This window comes from Cryptomeria japonica, chromosome 4, assembly GCF_030272615.1.
Source record: "Cryptomeria japonica chromosome 4, Sugi_1.0, whole genome shotgun sequence".
NCBI classification, from domain to species: domain Eukaryota; kingdom Viridiplantae; phylum Streptophyta; class Pinopsida; order Cupressales; family Cupressaceae; genus Cryptomeria; species Cryptomeria japonica.
In genome coordinates, this window is record NC_081408.1 from 390183045 (window position 1) to 390207641 (window position 24597).

At 38.8% G+C, this 24597-nt stretch overlaps 1 protein-coding gene across 1 annotated transcript in view; it reads right to left on the reverse strand.

The window, feature by feature from the left end:
* Positions 1-24597, reverse strand: part of LOC131074656 (splicing factor Cactin) — a 121787-nt gene that overhangs the window by 36712 nt on the left and 60478 nt on the right. The gene's annotated exons all lie outside the window — the stretch shown is intronic.

Genomic DNA, 24597 nt, shown 5'->3' on the forward strand with positions numbered 1-24597 from the left:
GACTAAGAAAACCCTCCCTTTGTAAATGATGAGATCATTTACAATTGTGTATCTGTAATCCTATACTGTCCCATCAATAACCTGCGACCCATGTGTCCTTAGCATACTCTATAGTGATCAACCCATGCCAATCATCTACAATCTCCCCAATAGAACACAAATGGGGTCTCCTAGATAGGGCATCAACAACGATGTTCTTCTTGCCCTTCATATATGCAATGTTGAAATCGTAAGCCTAGAGCTTACTCACCCATTTTTCCTGACAATCATTGAAGTCCCGCTGACTGAGGAAATGTTTCAGGCTGTTATGGTCCATCTTAACCATAAATTTACTCCCTACCATGTACTGCCTAAACTTAGCCAATGCATGCATGATAGCTAACATCTCCTTGTCATATATGTTGTAACTCCGCTCTAGCCCACTCAATTTCCAACTCTCAAATGCTATAGGGTGCTTGTTATGCATCAGCATTGCACCAATTCCCTCTCCTGAAGCATCACACTATAACTCAAAAGGCTGAGAGAAGTCAAGTATTGCAAGAGCCAAACACGAGCTCATCAACTGCTTAAATTGATCAAAACATTGTTGTGCCAGATTTGTCCAAATGAAGGCCCCTTTCTTCATCAAATCTGTGATAGGTTCTACCCGCTGTGAGAACCCCTTGATGAAGTGTCTATAAAAACCACAAAGCCCAAAGAATCCCCTAAGCTAGGTGAGATTCTTAGGTGGAGGCCAATCAACAATAGCCTAGATGTTATCCGAATCAACCTTGACTCCCTCTGAGCTAATAATGTGCCCCAAGTAGAGCAACTTCATCATCCCAAACTCATGCTTGGACTCCTTGGCATAGGACTCCCTCTACAAAATACTCGATACCTCATCTAGGTGTCTCAAATGCTCCTCCCAAGTCCGAATGAATACCAAAATTTCATCAAAGAAGATCAAAACAATCTTCCTCAAATGATGCTAGAAGGCCCTGTTCATGCAAGACTAGAATGTAGTCGGGGCATTGGTTAACCCAAAGGGCATAACCAAGAACTCGAAGTGTCCACAATGGCATCTGAAACCTGTCTTCTCCACATCCTCATCTCTCATCCGTATCTGATGTTAACCAGATCTCAAAACTAATCTTGGAAAAGTAACAGGCTCCATGTAACTCATCAATACGAGGTATGGGGTACCGGTTATTAATTGTCATCTTATTCAAAGCACAGTAGTCAATGCACATGTGAAGAGTCCCATCTTTCTTTTTGACCAATACAACTGCTGATGCAAATGGACTCTTACTAGACCAAATATACCCATCTCCTTAATTGTTTTCTCTATTTCATCCTTGACCTGCTTAGGGTGCCCATATGGGTTGATGATAACTAGTTTGGCCCCTTCCCACAACTCGATAATGTGCTCTATTCCTAAATTATCGGGTTCGGCCATATAGGCCCTCGTATTGCCTAAATACAGTTTGTGGTTTGTGGTTCATGTTCGGTACTGGTTCGGTTTGATCAACCTCTCGCTACTGACATTTGTGTCTAACTTAGTTGTCACCTACTTCTGTCTCTGTATATTTGCCGCAGCTCTTGGTCAAAGTAACTTTGCAGCCCGTTCTTCTGCTATTTAAACTAGAGGGGTTTATTAATTATAAGGTCTTTAATAAATTGAAATTGAATGATATATAATATATTATAATACAATGTAATATAATATATTATATCATATTATATTATATTATATATATTTATAATATATTATATAATAGATATATATTTATAATATATTATATAATAGATATATATTATTATATAGTATATTATATGTAATATAATATAATACATTATATAATAATATATTATTATATAATGTTATAATATATATATTTATAATATATTATATAATAGTATATATTAATATATATAAGTTTTATATCGTTTTTTATTAACGAACCCAAACCCCTTTTCAAAATTTTGTTGAACCGGCGTACCGGTTCTTCAAACCCGAACCGGTGCCCGAACCCGAACCCAAACCAGCAACTTAGCTCTATTCCTCTGTCTGGAAGTCAACCAAGTGATATGTCACTAAACACTTTATTATGTTTAGTTAAGATTCTCTAGATGTTCGAAGGATATTCCCACTTCTGCTACTCTCTTGTTGTAGGCATCGTCACACACTCTACTGCCCACTCAATCTGATCATGCCTAAAAAACCTCTCCATCCTCCTCAAGGAAACCATGCATAAGCCACCATCTAACATCCCCCTCAGCACATGTTCCCCCAAACCTCATCTCCATGTTGTGTAGGTTGAGTGTGAACTCCTCAATAGCATGAAGCCACTTCATGCCCAAAACAATGTCCATCTCACCAATATCCACTACATAATAGTCTGCCTAAAAGACATAATCATTAAGTTGTAGGGTCAAGTTAGGGATCCTCCTGGTACATGTGAGAGTGGAACCATCTGCAACCTTCACTCGAAATCCCTCAAACTCCTCGGCCTTGAGTCCTCTCTTGGCCACTAACCCCTCATCAATAAAATTATGTGTAGCTCCTGTATCCAATAAGGTAATCACTCACTGCCCACCTAGAACTACACGAATTCCTGAAAGAAACCTCACGTAGAATGCTAAAGAGTTGTGCCATGGGTCTATCATCCTCCTGCTCCTTCACTGAATCCTCAAAAGCACTCTCTGCTTCACTATCACAAGTTTTAGTGTGCTGATCGGAATTTTCAGAGTTTGTACCATCAACTGAATAATATTCCATTTTGTTAGCCTTCCCTTTAAAAGGGCATTTATGTTTAGGATCCCATGGCTCCTTGCACTTGAAACATAGTTTCTTACGTCTCAAGTAATTTAATGTCTCGTCATCATTTTTTTTGGAAAGGTTTCCTTTGCTGATCCGTGGTCTTATGAAAAGGTTTCTTATCCTTACTGTTGGAAAAAGGTTTTGATGAGAACTCACTCCTCGGGGCAGCAAGCTCCATGCTACAAGCCTTCTTCCTGGCATCCTGTAAAGTGGGTGGATCAAAAGCCTTAAACCATCCATGTAAGGGCTCGATAAGTCCCTCAATGAAAAGTACCACTAACCGCCTCTCTGAGTTGTTGGACACCATCACTGACAACCTCTGAAAATCAGCAATGTAAATCTCCAAGGATCCATACTACTTGAGTTGTGCAAGCTCTCTAAAATACATCTTTGGGTCCTTTCTGTCAAAGCGAACAAAGAGTTTATTAGTGAACTCATCATAAGAGGTGATGAAGCGATGTCCCAAAGTTACCAAACCGTTGTACCACCACTCATGAACCACACCATCCAAATGCAAAGTAGCGAACTTAATCGCCTCCTCTGTCATAGGCTTCAAAGACAAAATAGTTATCGAGCTTCTACACCCATCCTCAAGATGTACACCAATCCCCTCCGTCATAGTGTGGCAAGGTCAACTTGCCCACAACCTACTGAAAATCTCTTTGTCCATACGAAGCCGCCTTGTATTCTGCTCTACCAACTGAACCTGCCCTATGTTTCTTTTGTCCTATAAATTGGACAAGGGTCAGTAACCCCCTGACCTCTGGTGGCAGAGTCATATACTATGTATAATGATGTCGGACCTCCTTGGTTGCAAAGATCTATAGCTTAGGCCCCTGACCTTGTTGAGTGGGTGTTCCCTCACTAGGAAGAAAGGTTAGTTGTAAGGGTCTTGGAACTGAATTGGTGGTAGTGCGCTCTCTAGATCCACTATTTTGTCCACTGTCTCCCTGTATCCAGCTGGTTTCACCATTATGAGTGGTGTGTTGAGATTGGTCCTAATGCAACGAGTACTGCTTGGACATTTGTCCCAACAATTGAGACATCATATCCATCACGGCATCAAATTTCTTCTAAATCCTAATGTTAGGGCTGATTGACCTAGCCCTCCCTTTTTCCTTTTCAGCCATGGTACTTGTACTACCCTCACTGTCACTAGAATCTTTCCTATGACTCCCAGTAATACCAGAAGCTGTCTCACCCTCTGGAACTTGTGGTGGTTGCCACTAGAAGTGGTTCTCTTTAGTATAGGTTTGAAATTCTTTGTCACTCATCAAAGGGTTTCTATTCACAGGATGGCAAGAAATTATGTGCTCTAATACCAATCAAGGCAACCACTACACCAAAATCTTGGACTAGTGGTGAATAGCGCCCACTAGCATAAGAGTGGGGATTTTGTCCCACTCAGCAAGTCAGCCCCCTCGTGGACACGTAGCTGCCCAATCGTGGGTGGGTCCCAACCCTGGGTACACGGCCAACGGAAATCCACAACTCCACAACATTTAGGTTGGGACATCACAACCCACCACGCTCCATAGGGATCGACCTCGAGATATGCTGATCTAATTTTTTTGGGGGTCTGATTATTTTTGTGTTTTGGTAGTTTTCTGATTTTTAAGTATTTTCTTGAGTTTTTGAAAAGTATTAAATAAATGCAATAAAAAAGTTTGAAGGAAATTATAAAGAACTGTGAATGGAACAGCAAGGAACAATTTTAATAATTTGTTGGCACCAAAAGAATCATATCACATACCTAGAATTTAGTCACGGGTCTGCAAACACAATCTGATTCGTGTTGAAGAAGTCACACTATCCAAATTGGCTGATAAAGATAACTGTCTGGGACTGATTTGATTACCCAAGTAGTACAGCTGGTTCTAATGGTGTGCTGGTCTGAAAATAGGCATGGAAACCTGTCCAAAAACTGCCCTAAACTCCCACATACGGTTTCAAGCCAGGTATGGCCTGCCTAGGGCTGCTTTACCTCTGGTTCTGCAGTTCCCAAGTCTGATCTCCAATTTGTAAGATCTGATCTGCAACTATTGAAGTCTGATCTGCTCTAGAAAGCACTATAATCAGCTGCTAAATCCTTTCCAAAACTGAAAATGGTGATTCTCCTGCAAACTGCTGAAAGATGTAACCTATATGAAGGCTCTCAGGTGATCTTTCACACCTGTAAGCACCGCAAAATTGTGAAGGATTCCGACTTCACAACCCCAACTGCTGAAACCCTAACTCGGAGCTCTAATCCTGTTGTGACCATTTCACACATCGCCCCATTGCAAATGGGGACCCCTACTTTTTGCTTTTTAGGGTTTGTTTTTAGGTCTTTTAGGGTTTTTAGCCTTTGCATTTTGAGTGTCGCCAAGGGGATCACCTGGATAGCAGGTTCTGCTTGAGTTAGGTCAAGTTGGTGAGTGATGAAGTCTGGAATGTCCTGATCCTGAAATTTGACTAAGTCTAGAAACTGAAAAACCTCCAAAAATTAGATTTTGCAATATAGCTCCTGGAGGTCTGAAACCACTCTCAAACATCCTGAAAGTATATATGGAATATAACTTAAAATTTCTTCTTTCTTATACTTAAATGTTATATTCCATAAAAATTATCCTGATAGAGAGTTCAAAAAGTCAAATTTCGCTCCTGTCCTTCACTGAGGATCCAGAGCGAATTTCGCTCCTGACCCTCTCAGGAGGTCCAAGGCGAATCGCTCCTGTCCCTCACCAAGGGTCCAGGGCGAAAAAACCTATTGGAGTCATTTCTGACCTTGTTTGGTCAAATTAAGATATCAAAGGCGTGGTGGAGGACGAAATGAACGTGATAGAGCATCCAGACTTGATTGAAGACAATGAAATGATGGAATTTCGCCTAGAAGGGTAATTTCACTCCTGTCCCTCACCAAGGGACTAGAGCGATTTTCTTTATATACACATTTTTAGACCTTTCTTGGACTTGAACTCTTATTCATGGCGTGTAACAAGGTGAAATCTTCCCTAGCAAGGACATTTCGTGATGAAAGGTGAAGCATTTTGGCCTAGAGGGCAAAATTCGCTCCTCTCCCTTGCTGAAGGTCCAGAGCGATTTTCTAAAAGTGCAATTTTCTTGCAAGGACGAGGCAAGTTTTGTGATTGAAATGAATGGAAGAAGGCGTGTTTAACCCGTTGAAGATAATTTGGAAGGCCGACAAAGGATGGATAAGCTTAAATTTGCAAAATCACTCCTGTCCCTCACCAAGGGACCAGGGCGAAAAACCTAATATCCACCCTTTCTCTTCAAGTTTGGACAAATCTAAGCCTTGACATAAGTTTGAAATGAGGTTTAAAATGCCTTAAGATGGAATTGAGATGCAAAGATTACAAATTTTGATGACAATGGGGAAAAGCGCTCCTGTCCCTCTCCAAGGGTCCAGGGCGAAATTTCCATGTATGCCCATTTACCTTATATTTCAAGATGATATTTTTGTTTCTAAGATTCAAAGAAGAGTGAAGGGTGATGATCTACGCCTTGGAGCAATTTGAAGATTCAAACGATCAAGAATATGTACAAAGGACTCAAAAGCGCTCCTGTCCTTCATTGAAGGACCAGGGCGATTTTTTACAAAACCAATAGCTTCCCTCCAAGGTTACGCTAAGGCAAGATTGTGCAAGGATGAAAAATTCTTCTAAGGCATGGTGAACAAAGATTTGACTTCAAAACTTGATAATCCTAGGCTAAAATGCAAAAGGCGCTCCTGTCCTTCACTGAAGGACCAGGGCGAAAAGCTTTGGGACACCTATTTTGCCTTGCAAAAACAAGATTAAACATGTATGGAATGGATGAAAGAGATCATCACTTACCCCACATTGAGAGTTGGCAATTAAAAGGACGAAGAAATAAGAGCAAAAGTGAAAATCGCTCCTGTCCCTCTCCAAGGGTCTAGGGCGAAAAGGTCCTAAAGGCACTTTCCTCCTAGAGATCAAGTGGAATTAAACTCAAAACTCTAATTAAAAATGCCATTTTAAATGCCTAGATGAAGTTTTGAGCAAGGAAAAATGAGGAATGCAAGGCCAAGATTGAAAGTTCGCTCCTGTCCCTCTCCAAGGGTCCAGGGCGAAGTTAGTAGCATTCTTTATTTTTACCATATTTGAGCGTTGAAATTCTTAACGAATTCACCAAATTTGCTAACTTTGGGGCCTTTGGAGATATTGAATCAAATTCGCATTAAATTAAAAGCATTTCAATTTAATAAATTAATTTTGTACCTTGAAATAATCAAAATAAACATCTTAGAGGTATTGAAATTAATTTAAATAATTAAAAAAATTAAAAGTTGAGCGCTTAATAGTCATTATTTTGCCTTTATTGTTAAGTCGGCCTTCTTCTTAGTGGGATTTTATTTTATTTTAAAGCTTATTTGCTAGGTCGGCCTCAACAAGAATCAAGGTAAAGCGCTCTATATATTGGAGGTGTGTTTTTTCATCATTCAAATCATTCAATCATCCTTTCAAGTGCGAATTTGGAGAGCTAATTGAAGGTGCGAAATCTAGCTGGAGTGGAGCGAATTTCTACTAAGTGTGGAGACTAAGGAGGGCGAAATTCATTTTGTAAAGGCAATAGGAAGGCGAATTTCCAGATTTTTGAAGAGGCTAGTGGAGTTTATTCTTTTCCAAGCTAGAGGAGGCACGATTTGTTCAAGAGAAGGCTTTGATCTACATTTTGCCTAGCGAATTTCATCTATTTTTGCATCATTTCTTAGAGTTTAATACTCAAGGGGAGGTATGGCGAAATAATCTTGACACCATTATTGAAGATTTGAATTTTGAACTTTTATTTTGAAAATTCTAAGTTTGGCATAGTTAATTACGAAATGATAACTCAAGATTTATCATGAAGTTTCCTAATTGAAATCATAAATCTTCCTTTTGAATCCTAATTTCTACACTTCAAGATATATTATTAATTGTGAAATGTTGTGTAGGTATCAAGATGGCGACTCCCAAGCTCGAAAGATCTACAAGTCGGAAGGCTCTCCTCAAGGAAAATCAAGCCAGATCAAGGACGGTCTCCTCCAAGAAGATCAAGCAAGGAGAAGGGCGACTTCCTCCAGTCTAGCATCGACAGGGACGACCTTCTTCGATCCAGCATCATCAAGATAAGGGCGACCTCTTCCAATCCAGCATTACAAGGCGAGGTACATCATCATCCTACACATTAGAGATGAAAGAAGTCAGAGCAAAGGGTTCATTGAAGAAGCAGATAGTTCCAGATGAATTAATTAAAGCTAGCTTCTCAACAACATCAAGTTGAATATCTACCAAGTTATAAGTGTCAGACGAGGTGGCATCCTAGTTATCACTTCTCCAGTCAGTGTGGTCCACCTCAGCATGTCCAGATTCAATGTACCTAACTCATGGAAGGTGGCACAAACTTCGATGTACCTACCCCAGCTATCCATTGGTTGAATTTTCCAGAGAAGACATGTGTCCAATTAATACAATTATTTCATTGGTCGAGCATTAAATGTTATGTAATGGTTGTAACAAACCCTAATTAGGGTTTTCATTATTGAATCTTGGCCATTGATCTCAAATTGATCTTAGCCATCGAATTGTATTAAGGGCACTATATAAGCCCCAGCTCTTCATTTGTAAAGGCAGTTAGAAGCAATTAGAATAGAGTTAGTGAATAGAGAGTAGTTAGAAGGTGATTAGCAATTGATAGAATAGCAATTAGAGTAGAGTAGAGAGAGAAGGCAAAGATTGTTGCCAAGAGGTTGTTGTAAAAGACTTGTGAAACTTCATTGAAGAAATGGTGAAATTTATGGGTCGATTCAACAATTTGCATGGTCTTTATACTTCTCATGTTTGATTTTATGATTAGATGAATGGAAGAAATGTGCTTGATTGATGGTGAAATTCGTATATCCATACTACTAGCAGTTTGTTGATTGCAGACTTGCCTTGCGTAGTCAACTGGAATCATTCAGCTTAAGCCTAACTTCAATTATCGCTTCTTCATTGATATGCATTAGCCTGATGGTGTCTATGCCTGCAGTGATGATTTGAACATCATAAAGCTTTCCTTCGAAGATCGCACTAGCCTTGTGGAGATGGTCCTGCGATGTCAAAACAAGACTTAGTTAGAATTTCATCAAAGATCATTCATTGCTCCTACATTCTTAGTATTAGAATTAGATCCTTTCCTCACCCTCATCTTTTTTCCTTTTTTTTTCAAAGTCAGTAAAATTCTGTGTTCCAGCAATATTCAAAGCAAATCAGAAGTTCAGTCATCAAGTGTAAGTCCCCTTTGTGATTCCAGCAAATCACATCATACCACAAAGAGCTTATCCACACGTAGAGACCCTACATACAAGAACCTTGAAGTTTCTCCGATTGATCCTTTTCGCGATATCTTCAGCATTCGGAAACTTTACTCAAGAGAGGATAAGGTACCCTTTAGATATTTTATTCTGTGTTCGCATGTGCGTAAAAAACACGTCAACAAATCCAAAGAATGCTAAAGCTGAAAAATGATTGAATGAATGGCAAAATCCAACTCCAAACTCTCTTTATGCTTTTCTCATCTTGCACGTACCCTTTTTAGGGTTCCTTGGCATCTTATGTAATATTCTTTTAATGTGTTTCAAAAGATGCTCTCTCATTTGGTTCGAATCCCCCCTTCATGAGCGTTCTATTTTTAATTTATTAAAATATGCTTTTAAAAACAACATTGTGCCTACTAGGAAGCACATCCCCCAACGCAGTCCCCTCCACTAGACCACTTCATTATTATAATAATATAAATGACTTTATACAAAGGCACATTATTTAATTAAATTGAAATATTGAAGTTATTATCACAAATTTATTTTGGAACCAACACCCGACCACCTCTAACTAAAATTTGATAGTGACACTGGTACTCGAGGTGATGTCTAAACATAGCAGTCCAACTGCTAGTTTCCCGTAAAAATAGGGATTCTCCCTAAAAAATAGGGAATTGTCTATAATCACCTAAATTTGCTCCTCTAGCTCCCTACCAATATCCCTGACCTACGGAAGGTCAACAAGTGAACTACCAGTCTGCTTCTAAAAAATAAGAACCTCCCTAAAAATAGGAGACAATCCTTGAACAACTGAAAATGCTCATAGGGTTTCTTGCAATGCTCCACAGGCTCCAAGTGATCTATCAATCTCTCCCTAAAAAATAGGAGCCCTTCTTGAAAAATAGGAAACTACCTCTGAGCTTTGGAATTGTCTCATAGACCTCTCCAAAGTCACCTGCCCCCTCTGAATGGGTCCCCTGTCCACTGCATTATCCTACAGGAATCACTGTTGATAGGCTAGCCCTGCTACAAATCATCTGCCTTAGGAAGGGGACATTACAGTCCACCCTCCCAGAGATTGCTTGTCCTCAAGCAACCTCAATTTTGGGTATTGTAAGATCTGCTCACTCCCCCATCTCACGTCCTCTACTAGCAGATCCTTCCACTTCACCAGATACTCCCTGATAACCCTCCTTCTCAATCTCCTCTCTTGGGTGTCAATAGTGGCCATAGGGCAAGAATCAATTTCCCTTCCTCATCAAGGGGTGGTAAGACTATAGAAGGTACCTCATTGTGCCCAATCGCCTTCTTGAGGCGAGACACATGGAAGACATTATGTACCTAATTGTCTGCAAGCAACTCTAACTCATAACCCACCTCACCAATATGCCTGATGATCATGAACAGTCCATAATAACATGGCTTAAGTTTACCTGCTCCACTCTTCCTGAGAGTGGACTGTCGATAAGGCTGCAGCATGAGGTATACCATATCACCGGCCTCAAATGAATGCTCAACCCTGCGCTGATCGGCATACTGTTTCTGCTAATTTTATACCTTTTGGATGTTTTCCTTCAAGGTTCTAATGATATCCTAGCTGTCCTGCAATAGGTCCTTGGCACTAGGCACTCGGCTATCTCCAAATAGCGAATCCAGGAAGTTGGGCGCATCATACCCATATAGCACCATAAACGGAGACATCTGGATGGACATATGGTAGGCCATATTATAGCATACTCACACAAATAGAGCCACCTAACCCATGCCCTCTTTTGCCCCAATATATAATTCAGAAGGTATCCCTCCACCCACTTATTGACAGTCTTTGTCTGTCCATTAGTCTGGGGATGGTAACTGGTGCTCGGGGTGAACTCGGTGCCATTGAGTCTAAACAACTCCTACCAAAAGTGACTCATAGACCTGTTGTCGTTGTCACTGACAATACTCCTTGGAAGCCCATGAAGTTTGAATATCTCCCTAAAGAACAGCTCGACCACTTGCACTGCTGTAAATGTAGAGGTGATAGGAAAAAAGTGTGCAAACTTCGTAAGTTTGTCCACCACAACATAAATGCAATCTCTCCCCTAGGCTTTGGGTAAGCTCGTGATAAGATCCATCGAGATGCACTCCCACTTCCTACTAGGAATGGGTAGGGGCTGCAATAACCCTACTGGAAAAGTGTGCTCCTGTTTATTCTCTTGACAGGTAGGACACTCGTGCACATATCTAAGGACCTCTGACTTGAGCCTCTTCCAAGTGAACCTCTCCCATATATGTCGATATCTAACAAGTAGAAGAGGAACCTGACACCAACTGGAGGTGTACCCCCGAGAATCAATGCTCGTGTAACTTAACAAAGACAAGACACATTCTAAGCAGTCATGAAGCAACAAAATGATCAGTGGGAAGACCCCTTTGACTAGGAGAACAAGGAGAACGACAAAGGCTATTGAGAAGAATTGTCGAAGAAATCGAATAATTCTTGACACAAAGCCCAAGCCCGCTAAGAAGTAAAAGCCAAAGCGTCAGCTGGAATTGTAGTTGGGAAGAAAGGAAGACCTTCACTGAAGACCATACAAAGGGAGAGTGGGAGGAGATAGCCAAACACCTACCTCTCCCTAATGAAGTATATAAAGAATTCGCTAACTAGTCAACGTCAAACTAAGAGAAAGAAAGAAAACCCGAAAACAAATAACCAAAACATCCAAGAAAAACATGTCACATCTAGGAGCTATTCATTTTGGAGGAACCGAGAATTGGAGGAATTGAACCAAAGACTCCTGGACAAACGAAGTGCAAGAACAAATCTAGATAACCAAAGTGCAAGGGACGCTGAAAGAGGACGTGTAGAGGACTCGTACATGGCCGAGAGTGCAAGGCATGCACCAACTGTAGAGATCAAGATAGTCCAACCAAGTCCAACGCACAAGGAACATATCTAGCAAGGAAAAAGGTGACTCGCCCAACAAGTCCAAATGTTCAAAGATAGAAACTCCCGAAGTTCACAAGGAATGGGTTTGAGGATCTTGTGAGGCACTATAAGACATGTGAGACCAATGGATAGTAAGTGGCTAGGAGGACAAGGATCATAGTTTTAATACTCGTGGACTCGCCAGTCCGTGGGAGCCACGAGTCGACTCGCCAAGCACTCGCGAGGCGAGTCCTGGAGAGTCCATCTGAAAGACTCGCGAGTCTTTTGCAAGGACTCGCGCGAGTCTTTTGCATGGACTCGCGAGTCTTTCAAATGGACTCACACGACCCAGAAAAACGTCAGGCAAGCTTTAAAAATGAGTTTGTTTTTTTTTGCCTTCATTTGGCATAACTGAGGGAGTGAAATATCTCATAAAGGGTTGTTTTTCATAGTGTTCCACGGGGATGCGTCCCCCCCTTTTTGACTTCTTTGGGGGTTAAGGGGTAACCCTAATTGGACGTGGGCCAATAGAAAAATAACACCCAACGCCTTTATAAAATAATAAAAGTATTTTTGGCCTAGCAGGGCACAAGGGGCATTGCCCCTTGACCCCGCAAGGGGCGATGCCCCTTGACCCCAAACCCTCGTCAAAAAATATAGGGGGAAACTGCGCTGATGGAAGTAGGGAAAATTTAACCTCCAAGTCTGATTAGTCTCCATATAACAACATAATTAGCATTGAAGAAATCTTGGTATTATACATTTTAGAGTTGAAAGTTTGAAACTATGGGTATGAATGATGAAATTTCAAATATTGCGCGTTTGTAGATCATATGACATGTGTAATGTTTCAATTATGGCTCTTATTTTCTTTAAATGCATTAATTTCTTTATGTTTTTTTGTAAAACTACGGCGTTTTTTTTTTGCCGCGTCTTTCGCGAGTCTTTCACGAGTCTAAGTCCGAGTCCAATTTTTGGTTTACTGAGTCTGTGGCGAGTCCGAGTTTTAAAACTTTGACAAGGATTATTGGCTAAGAGCATCCCCAACAATGCTAGAAGGTATAAACATTGATTGGTTCACCAAAATTGAAGCATAGTTCATAGCCTCAACGGATGCACTAAAAGAAGTGTTTGAGGCAAAATTTTGTTGCCCAAGAGCGAATGGACAGGCAGAGTCCACAAAGTGCTTGTTTCAGTCATTCACAAGCCTTGCAGCATTGAAGAATTCAATTGAGGAGAGAAGCTGCCAGCCGTATTGTAGGCATATCGAACGATGTACAAGGCAACAACAAGACACCATTTCAATTGATTTAGGTTCTGAAGCAGTGGTCCCCACATAATGCATGATACCAATTCTAAGGATTCTCGTGGAGAATCAACTAGGCAATATTGAGAATTTAAAGGAATAATTCTTCTAGTTGAACAAACTTGACACACGAAGGGTGCTTGCCCAATAGGCAACCAAAGCTTCTCAAGCATAAATAAACATTGTGAATGCATTCTAAGCATGAATTTGAGAGGACTGTGGTTCAAGAAGAGAATTAAGTGAAATACATAGGAATTCCTAGTTCCTACTGGACAATTTACCATTGTAAATAATTTGACTTGTAAGGGAGTTGTATTAGAGGTCTTAGTTACTGAAATCCCTGAGATTAGTCTAAATCTGTGTCGTAATGGCCAAGTACTCTATTTACCATCGAATTTTTCGATTCTAAATAAGTTTTAGCTCACATTTTGTTGGATTTATCTCCCATATGTGGGTTTCTCCACAATAAATCATGTTTCTTGTCATTTGATCATAGTATTACTCACTTTTACAAATTGCAAGGTAATTGTTTGGCAAGCTTACAACTAATATTTCTTCATTAAATATGTATGTTGAAGACTAGCAAATGGAATATTCATCCTAGTTTAGGGATAACCCCTCCATCAATGTAGCATGTGATCACCAACACTAGAATCCTTCTTTGCATGGTAAATCTGAAGCATGAGTACTCAGAGCTTGTTCACGGGCAATCAAACCAGTGGAAAATCTATGTTCACAGATCTATAATTGTAATAAGTTAGCTGATCAATACATAGAATTTGGTGAAAATTATACCAAAAAACAGCTTAATCAACATTCTGAATTCTTCCGAGGATGTGCAATTCATCCATAACCTGTACTTTGCAGCCCTTCAGCATTGCCGAATGCTTGTCATCCTGAATTTGATTTGTGAAAGAAGCACATATTGGCATCCGCCTCCATCTTCATGGGGACACAATCTATGGCACCAAAATCTCTCTTCTTGGACAGCCAAACTAATGGAAAATCAACTTAATGGATACGCCTTTATAAACAAGCTTAGCTAATCTGGTTTACACTGAATTTTGGTGAAGATTGTACTGAAAATCTCAATATTCCTTGTTCTGTTCTTTTGCCTGATGATATGCAATTTATCCTTCTATCTGTGCATTGCATGAGCCTTTAACATTAATAGATAAATGTAACCATTGTTTCACTTGATTAGAGAAGAATGGATTACCAAGGGGCTAATATTTGGAGTTCTATGCAGCATTTGATAATGTATTTACCACTAGTTAGACAGTGACTTCATGGACACTACCTGATATTTGTTTGGGGCCAAGAAAATGGTTGAATATTTTTGGCTGTCAATTGTTGACCTTTCCTTCAACTGTTTGTGAACTGGCCCCAGTAAAACTCCAGATCAATAAGGGAACACTTATAGATTATTCAAAGAAATGCATCAGCTATTTCTACCATTTAATCATTGGCCTCCCATTTTGTCATCTGGAGATCTATCAAATCAAATTTAACTCTGATAATTTGATGGCTGGTTTTTGCAGCTGGCATGTAGAAAGATTACTAATATACTTGATTATTTTCATTAGGAGCAGTACATATGTAATGTCCCCATTTTCAGTTTCTCTAGCAGTGCAGTTGTTGCTGACTTTCTGGGTTTGTATCAGCATGTTCAAGGGGGTAATTTGGTGTTACCAGTATGCTCAGTTGGTTTAGAGGAGTCATTGACACTTTCAGATGTTATTTCCAGCTTTCAGTTTGGGCTCCAAGATTCTTGGAGGGAGCGTCTATTTATAGTAAGTCACCCGATTGGCTCCATTTGTCATTATTCTTCATCAGGGTCACTCCAATACGATCAGATTTCGATTCCGATGCTTTTCGACGCTTTTCGTCAAATTGGTGCATTAATAGTTTATTTTTAAGTATTTTACTAAGGTTGCAAAAAAATAATTAAAATATTTAAAATGCAGCTTAGTGTGATAGCTCGTCGAAACCAGGGAAACGAGTTTTAAATCTTGGAAGCACAAAACAGGGACCTTGCATATCAAATTTTCATTATTTTAATGAAGTGATCATTTTTGGAGCTGAAAAAGAAGTTTAATTTATAAAGTGATTTTATAAAGGGGTACTTGGGAGGCATAAGTTAATGTTTCTTTATGTTTATTAAAGAGTCTGTTTAAGTGGGTGACTATAAAAGGCGAAATAAAATAAAGGAAAAGTTATTTATCCCACATTGGCAAGGCGGATGAGCAACTTCCAAGATGAAGTTATAAAATGAATTGGAGAGCTCATTCTTGAGCATGCTTGGTTGGTTTATATTTCTATTCCATTGGATTTTCACTGGAGAATCTGATTGTAGAGCTTGGAGGACGAAATCCCTCTTTGCTAGCAATTCCTACGCTGTTGGAAGACACAGTTTGGGAATTTATTTGAAGCAACAAGGTAAAATCAGAAATTTGCGTTGAAGTTCCATTGTAGCATTGCCTGGAAGATTCGATTCGTGTATTGAGGTTTAGTTTCCAAGTGCGTTTGCTGTTGCACACTCCTTATAGCTGGCCGTACTCATCACTCATGGGCTGCACAACCTCTTGACTGTGCCATACACATTTGTAGAGGCAGTTTTTCACGTGCTGAACACAGTGGCAAGCTGGGTGTAGAGATATGGAGAGAATCGGCAGGGTTTCTGGACTCTCATTATCTGCTGCACATTACAGCTGTACCAGCCCATTATACTGGAGCAGCACCTGGGGCTTTCTAACACATAGTTGCTGTTGTATTGACTGGGAAACTTACATTCCAGCGTGGACATTAAGGATTTGGAGTTTTAGAGACATAAATAACATTTCCAGAATTTTACACTTGACATCTTGGACGCCAAGCTGGTGCTGGTCTGATTTTCTGAGTGATATTCTTCATGGTGGGAGACTATTCCAGGTCTGCTAATTAAATTAGTCATATTTTCAGAAAAAAGATTGTTCATTGATATATGATTTGTAATACTTGAACAAGCTCTATGAGGTTTTTAAAGTCATGTGTTATCAGCTTTTCATTTTCAATGATATGTTGCAAGTATCATGCCTATGTTTAACATACTATTTTGAATGCAAATCTGAAAATGGCAATCAGCAAAAAAAAAAAAAAAAAAAAAAACACAAACAAACAAGCTCAGAAACTGCAACTAAGTAAGACTTCTACAACTCAAACAGACGCATATCTATTATCCATACTGTAAATTGATGAGCTAATATATATCCACCATGTATTTGTTTTTCCTTGGGGGCCAATAAGACTATTCCTTGGCCCTGAGATTTCTATTCCATGCATAATTTTGCAGGTGTTAGCTCTAGTGATCTTCTCATGAAATGGCAGATCTAATCTTCTTATCTTTATTTTTTGATTCCACTATAAGTTATCAACACAAATCACAAGCAACGAAGCCCCTCAAATTCAATCAAACAATTGGAATGAATAAGCTAACGGTTTGATGGAGTAAAACCAAGATTAGCTGCAGAATGATTTTTTATTATATGAAATTTAAGTACTGATTTGTGTAGCAAAAATCATTTAGGGAAAAAATCAGCAAACCAAAAGTATAAGATTTTTTGAAAAAATTGGGAAAAAATCAGCAAAAAATTGGGAAAAAATTGGACTCCAAAAAAAAAACATAAAAAATTGTAGAAAAAGAGAAACTATTTTTTTAAATAACTTCAAGGCATTTCCATAGCATAGAGATATAAAGAGCAAATAAAATAGAGTTTAACCCGTGAATTGTAGAAAATAATTTTTTGTTGCTTATATTCATATTACTGATTACATAGGCAAATAATCAGTTAACTTTTTAAGAGGGCAGTCACCAAATACACCAAATAGTTATCTAAGTCAGATCAAATATTAACTAATTCTATTAAGTAACTGAGATCAAAAGTTAACAGACAAATAGTAAGAGTGAAAGCCATTTTGAAGTGATCCAAGAATTTCATTGTGATTGAGGCATGGAGTTTTGTAGGGTTAATTCAATATTTTAGAAAGCTTATCAAATCATATTCCACAATTGCAATGCTTTATATCATAGTAACAAAAATCATTTGGGGAAAAAATTGGCAAACCAAAAGTATAAGATTTTTTGAAAAAATGGGTAAGAAAGTGGATTTTAAAAAATCGTCAAAATTTGTAGAAAAATAGACACAAACTACTTTTTTTTTAAAACTTAAGAGCATTTCCATAGCATAGAGATATAGAGAGTAAATTAAGAGTAAATTAAATAGAGTTTAACCCATGAATTGTAGAAAATAGATTTTGTTGTTTATATTCATATTGTTGATTACATAGGCAAATATTCATTTAACTTTTTAAAAGGCAGTCACCAAATACACCAAATAGTTGTCTAAATCCGAGATCAAAGATTGGCTATGTCTATGAAGTAGCTAAGATCAAAATTTATCAGACTGAGATCCAACTATTGTTAGGAATTTAGTAAAAGTGGAAGCCATTTTGAAGTGATCCAAGACTTTCATTGTGATTAAGGCAAGGAGTTTTCTAGGGGTATTAGCTAAGTCTATGAAGTAGCTGAGATCAAAATTTATCAGACAGAGATCCAACAATTGTTAGGAATTTAGTAAAAGTGGAAGCCATTTTGAAGTGATCCAAAACTTTCATTGTGATTGAGACAAGGAGTTTAACCCATGAATTGTAGAAAATAGATTTTGTTGTTTATATTCATATTATTGATTATATAGGCAAATATTCATTTAACTTTTTAAAAGGGCAGTAACCAAATACACCAAATAGTTGTCTAAGTCTGAGATCAAAGATTAGTTAAGTCTATGAAGTAGCTGAGATCAAAATTTATCAGACATAGATCCAACAATCGTTAGGAATTTAGTAAAAGTGGAAGCCATTTTGAAGTGATCCAAGACTTTCATTGTGATTGAGGCAAGGAGTTTTCTAAGGGTAGTTAAATATTTGAGAAAGCTTATCAAATCATATTCCATAGTTGCAATGCTTTATATTCCCTAATGGCAATTGGTAAGTCTTTTATATGGGGTAGAATTCAACAAAAGGCATTTGTTTAGCTGAAGTAAAAGATTAGCAAGCCACTGGTTTTGGCAATACCTAGCTTGCAACTACAATTTTAGGTAGAGACAAATTTTAATGATTGTGTGTTGGAGGCTCTTTTATTACAACTATGTACGCTTGTTTGTTGTCATTCAGATTTATTTCGTGGAAAACTTTAGATATATTGCTCACATAATGAATTGTATGTCTTTGTTTGAGCAAAAAATAACTATATCAATTATAAATTAAAAATCATATATCTATATCTACATATATTAAATATGTTTTTGAACATTTAGTGTTGTGGTAGAAAAACTCCATTGGTGAGGTAGCCACCAAGGTTCAAACCCCTACTGGGCCATTGAGCTCGTGGGCTTTCTACCTTTGTTGGCTCGTTGAGCTTGTGGGTTTGAAAAAGTGATGTGTGAGGAATGATGAACCCCCTGAAAATGGACAAAATAACAAACTTTTTCAACGTTGATTCCACATTGACTTTGATTTTGTCTCAGACCACTCACGCATTTTTCTAGGGTTTTGCAAGTTTTTACAATGATATTTGGGTTTTTAACATGATTTTAACGTGATTTAAATGCAAGCAATCTTTGAAAATTGGGTCAACGCTTGGTCAACGATTTTTTCATGTATCAAGATTTTTTCGGGGAATAAATCGGCTAGCTCCAAGATTCAGGATTAATCGGGTATAATCGTGATTTTTTGCAGACTATTGCTTCATTGGTTTGTTCTGCTCTGAACCTATGTCTCCTCCCAAAGTCTCTACTCTAGCATGGGTTTCCTCTTTTTAACAGGACTTTTAGCTGTGGCTCAAGTTCTGAATATGTTTTTCTATCTGGTAGTTTGTGATAATGGTTTTGATTTCTCAACCAGAGAACTGATTTGGAAGTGTCATTTATCAATGTGAAGAGGAAAAGTCTGTGGTACTGAGATTGACCAAGCAGATTTGGGTTATGTTGAAGAATATACAGATCTGTTCTTCTTGTACTTTCCTTTGGGTCCATGGTCAGTGTGAGTTCTTGAGTGACATTTGCCTCCTCTTCCATGGGCTTTCCCTATTCTTTTTCTAGTATTCTGAAGATATTGGAAGGTTAAGCTGGTCATTTGCTTCATAAAGATCTTTTCCTTTCTTCATATAGGTTCTATTAAATTTTTCCTCAGCCTTCAAGAGGTCTCCTTTTTTAATTCGTGGCAACCTTCTTATATTTCTTACGAGAACCTAGCTAGTTCTCCTGTTGACTGATCACTTCGGCTGTCATGGCCCCCGATCTGATATCCCTTTCACAAATGGAAAACTTGCATATGAAATTGTCTCAGAGTAAGACTTCACAATTTCATAGAGACCCCAATCGCCTATCACATAAATCAGGATTAATCAATACAGCGAGTATATTCTTCAGAGACTGATTGAGATAAGACGATCACCCTAAGTTGGTTCTCACGAATATTACATTCATTCAGGAATGATTAATTAGGGGACAGTTATTCTTGCCTAGCCCTCACAATGATTAGTTAAGGTGATTATCCTTGCTTGGTCATTCACGAACTCAAAAAGGGGAGCCACCAAAGTACATGTCCTTCACTAGCAATACAACCCGTGGAGAGGGGTCATGACTCCCCAATGGCCAGCAAGGGATATAACAGAACCTTCCAGCACCCAGTCAAGGGGGATCAACAAGAAGAATAAGAATACAAGCAGGGTTTACAATCATTTGCACAGCAGACCAAGTTCTATAATAACATATTAATTTGTTGAAGGAAGATCACACAGAAAATAATATCATCAAGACATAAAGAAAGACCAGAACATTCAAACCAGAACCAGATCAAGGCATTCAGTCCCCAAAATGGAATGGAGCATTAGAGAACAATAGTCAAGGTTGACTCATATGAGTTGAACAGATTCATCTTCAGATCCAAGGCAGCAGGCTGATATTATATCAGATCTGCTCACCACAGCACTTCTCTCCTCAAATTGATTATGGTATACCTACTTACATATGGCTTATACATAATGCATAATAAATGATGCTTAAATGTATATTCATGTAGTAGAATATAGCATATGTTTAATTGTCATATATGTAGGTCAATGCTGCCTATGATGAGTAAATATGAGAGAAATGCCTGATTGTCTGAAACCCACCTTGTAGGAAGGGCCTGGGGTGTAAGGAAAAGTGGTACAGGAGGCTAAGTAAGTAGGCCGTTCTAGAGTTGACCATGATGGCTCCTAGGACTAGAGGGCACTTACATAGAGAGCCAAGTAACTCACGACCTGTTGATGGGTGTTTTATGACCACACCAACACAGAATAAAATTTCCAAGGAACACTATATCCTCTCTTGAACAAAGACCCCTCGTATGCTAAGATTGCGAAGATCATAGAGGTGACTCCAAGGTTCCTACACAAAATTGCGACTTTATGATGGATATAGCTTGTTTGGTATGATGTATGCTGCTAATCCAAGGGGGACTTACGCTTTTGTTGTTCTTCGATCACAATGAGGACTTGGAATGATGCACTCTCCAAGAATGTATGGTATGAAAGATATAGCAATGAAGGTTCTCTTCTTTGGATTTTGGATCACGGAATTCAAAAGAATGGAAAAAGAGGATCATGTTAGGAATTCTACTCTACTTCTAAGAATTCAAGAGATGGTGAATGCTTGGGTGAAATCAAACCACACTTAGGTTCACCAAAAGAAACAACAAGACAAAGTCGGTGCAATCTTCAAAGGTTGTGCTTATGATTTATATACCTTAAATAATTACCATTAGAATGAACGATATTTATCTAAGGATAGAAGTTAATCATACACAAAAACAAGCTCAAATAAACCCTACACAATGAAAAGAAATCATCTATTCATCAAAGATATGAGCAAAGGATTTCACCACTAATCAACACCATCAAATCTTTCATTCGCTAAACAACTTTGAAAGAAACAAATTCTACTTTACTTTGAAAAATAGGAAACCATGCAACTTCAAGATAACACAAATATTCACCAATGAACCAATGAATGAATTATTATTATCTTGAGAGTATCTTAGCAACAATTTCACAATATCTCTCCTTATTCCAAATGAGGGGGGTAAATCCCTTTATATAGGCCTTCAAAAGGCAATGAGAGCAAACCCTAATTAGGGTTTCAATGTAAATAACCAACTTTTATACAAAAAGAAGAGTAAGGAACCAATAATTAGATGCCAACTAAGCATCAAACAACTCATCATCTAGAAGTGTAACTTATCTCTCTCTTTGTTGGCAAATTCAATGAACCTAGACATCACTATCTCGAGTTCATCTACGAACACACTTGGCGCAGTCTCGTGCTTGTACTCCATGACTATTGTATCCTTCTCACACAGGCTAAGAGTCTTCTCCCATGCTAGCTTGAGAACTTGAATCTTGTTCATGAAACTAATGAATATGGAAATGTCATCCAAGCAACTCTCCAAGAAAGAACTCATGTCTATGAAAAAGTGTTCCTTGACCTTGATCTTCAAATTATTTGTAGTCATCTCCTTATCTCCCATTTCCTGCATAAACAATGCCTCTGTTGAGCAAAGGATTTCCATCTAAATTTATTTGAGTATCCTCCTTAGTCATGCCGATTCTTCATTTGATTCCTTGAAGGCTTCCTTTCCTAATATCACTGCATAGTACCATCAAAAGAAGCCATATGCTTCCTTTTCCCTAATCACTCCTCCTTCCATCAATGTGTCTGGAGGAATCTCCATGAATGCTCCTAGGCATGGAATACTCTTGTCTTGGTGGATATGAGTGTCTTCCCAAGCGTAATCAATATCCTAGATTAAACTGAGGATGGCCAAAATCCTTTTCTACATTTGCACTAAGTCTTCAACGAATGTATCTGCCTCTTTGTGAACTTTATTCAACTAGTCTTTAGTTCCCTGAGCAACCTTCATTTTCTTCAAGGCCTTCAACCAATTCCCTTAGAAGGGCAGTGGGTGGAACAAATGTCTCTTCTTCCTACCTAACTGGCTTTATTAGGCGTTGTACATATCCACCTAAGGCTTTATGGTTAGGCTTTAGCTTCTTGTACTTTTCTTCCAATTTCCTGATTTGATCTTTCAATGCTTGAGTGGAATCATCAATATCTTTAATGACTTGGGCTCTTGAAGTAGGTCCTAAATCAATCTCTGTTGCATCATACTCCTCTAGAGTAATCTCATCCCCCATCTTGTCTACTCTAGGAACAACAACATGTAGAATTCTTGATCTTGATTTTCTTCTTATCATCCGGGAGAACTTCTTGGTTGTCTTCTTTTCTTCTGGCTTGTTTATCCGACTAATAAGTTCTTCCAATTCTGTCGTCGGATGACCATCCTCTCCTAGATCTTTTCTCATTTGATCCTTTAGCCACATTGATAGTTTTGGCGGCTAACTATGCACTTCCATTTGTTCTTGTCGTCCTAGCAAAGTTTCATCCTCAAGAAAATCTTCGTTGGGAAGGGGAAAGTTGGGTCACCCAAGCCTTCTATTTCCGCTATCATATCATGCTAATCAAAGAAATCCATGATGTTCAAATCTTTATCCAAACGGGATTCCTGTTCAACGTTTTCTTTATGGGGAGATTCTATGGAAGCATTTCCACTCTGCTTGTCAAGTACACTAGACTCAATCACCATTTGGCTTTCATTCTTGGGACGAGATATCGTTTCTCCTTAGCTTCAGCGTTAGTATAGAAAACATTCTTCTTCTAATCTCAAAATCATCTTTGGCGTTTGCCCAATAATCTTCCAAGTGTGCTCTATGTTGGTGTCTCCAACCATCTATTGTCCTGATCTTTTTATATGGATCAAAGTTTGCCCTTGCTATGTATGTGGTAAGCTCGTAGAACTACAAATCCTCAGCTGACTTTTCTACTGCTGAAAGTGACGGACAAACTTCATATGCATCTCCCATGATGAAGGAAAATTGTAATCCTTTCTTTTTCTTCTTCTGAATTTTGTCATATATTGTCAACTGTCTTGTTACCTCCAGTAGTATTATTTTCTACAAAACCCGGGGACGTGTCCCCTACCTGAAAACCCCCGTCCCAGTCCCGAGGACGTTTTGGGGACTTGGGAACGGCCAGGGGACGTCCCCCCCCTCGTCCCCAAATTGCCAGAATTTTGAGGGGATGTCCCCGAAACGGGGGGACGGCTTCCCTAGCTGTGGGGGATGTCCGTACGTCTCGGGGACGGCTGGGGACGGATTGGGGACGTCCCAGCCGTCCCGGGGACGGCTAGACGTCCCCCACATCTAGGGCTAGGAAAAAATATTAAAATAAAAAAAGTCGTATTTTCATTTTTTTTTAATGATGTTTTTTGCGTAATTGAGGGAGTGAAATATCTCATTAAGGGTTTTTTGCCAATAGAAAAATAACACCCGACGCCTAAATAAAATAATAAAAGTATTTTTGGCCTCGCGGGGCGCTGCCCCTTGACCCCGCAAGGGGCGATGTCCCTTGACCCCAACTTGGGGGCGCTGCCCCCAAACCCCCGTCGAAAAATATTGGGGGAAACTGCACTAATGGAAGTAGTGAAAATTTAACCTCCGAGTCTGATTAGGCTCCATTATGTATGTTATTCCTTTAATATCTATTATGATATGCATATTGACAATGTGAATGAATTGAAATTCTGAATTATGAGTGCATATTGAGTATTGAGTCTATTGATAATGTTGTATGTTCGATGTTTGCATTCTAAAATGTTTTCATAGTATCATACACATGCTATATCCATGTTTTCATATGAATATAATGTATAGATGCATGCTTTATCCATGTTTTCATATAAACATTTAGAATTTTCCTATATATTTTAAATTTTCCCTATATTTTATATAGCCGTCCCCTTTGCCGTCCCCTCCCGTCCCCAAATTTGGCAAAAAAATTTGCCGTCCCGGAAACTTGGGTTAACGTAGATTATTTTATCTATTAAGTACCTTCGTAACCGAAGAGGATTGCCATCAAACCCCTGGACTCTGATATACATGGACCTGGGAAATTGGATGAACCATGCACCATACTTTTCCACCAATTTTCTAGCCTTTGAGGATAACCTCTTGTGAAAACCTCCTTTCAGACTCCTAACAATATGCATTGAAAATGCATCGTTCACTCTCCTATAATGACTAGTGTTGGTCAATTGTACTTGAGGAAAGCATTCATATACTTTGAACCTTCCTTCACCTTGTC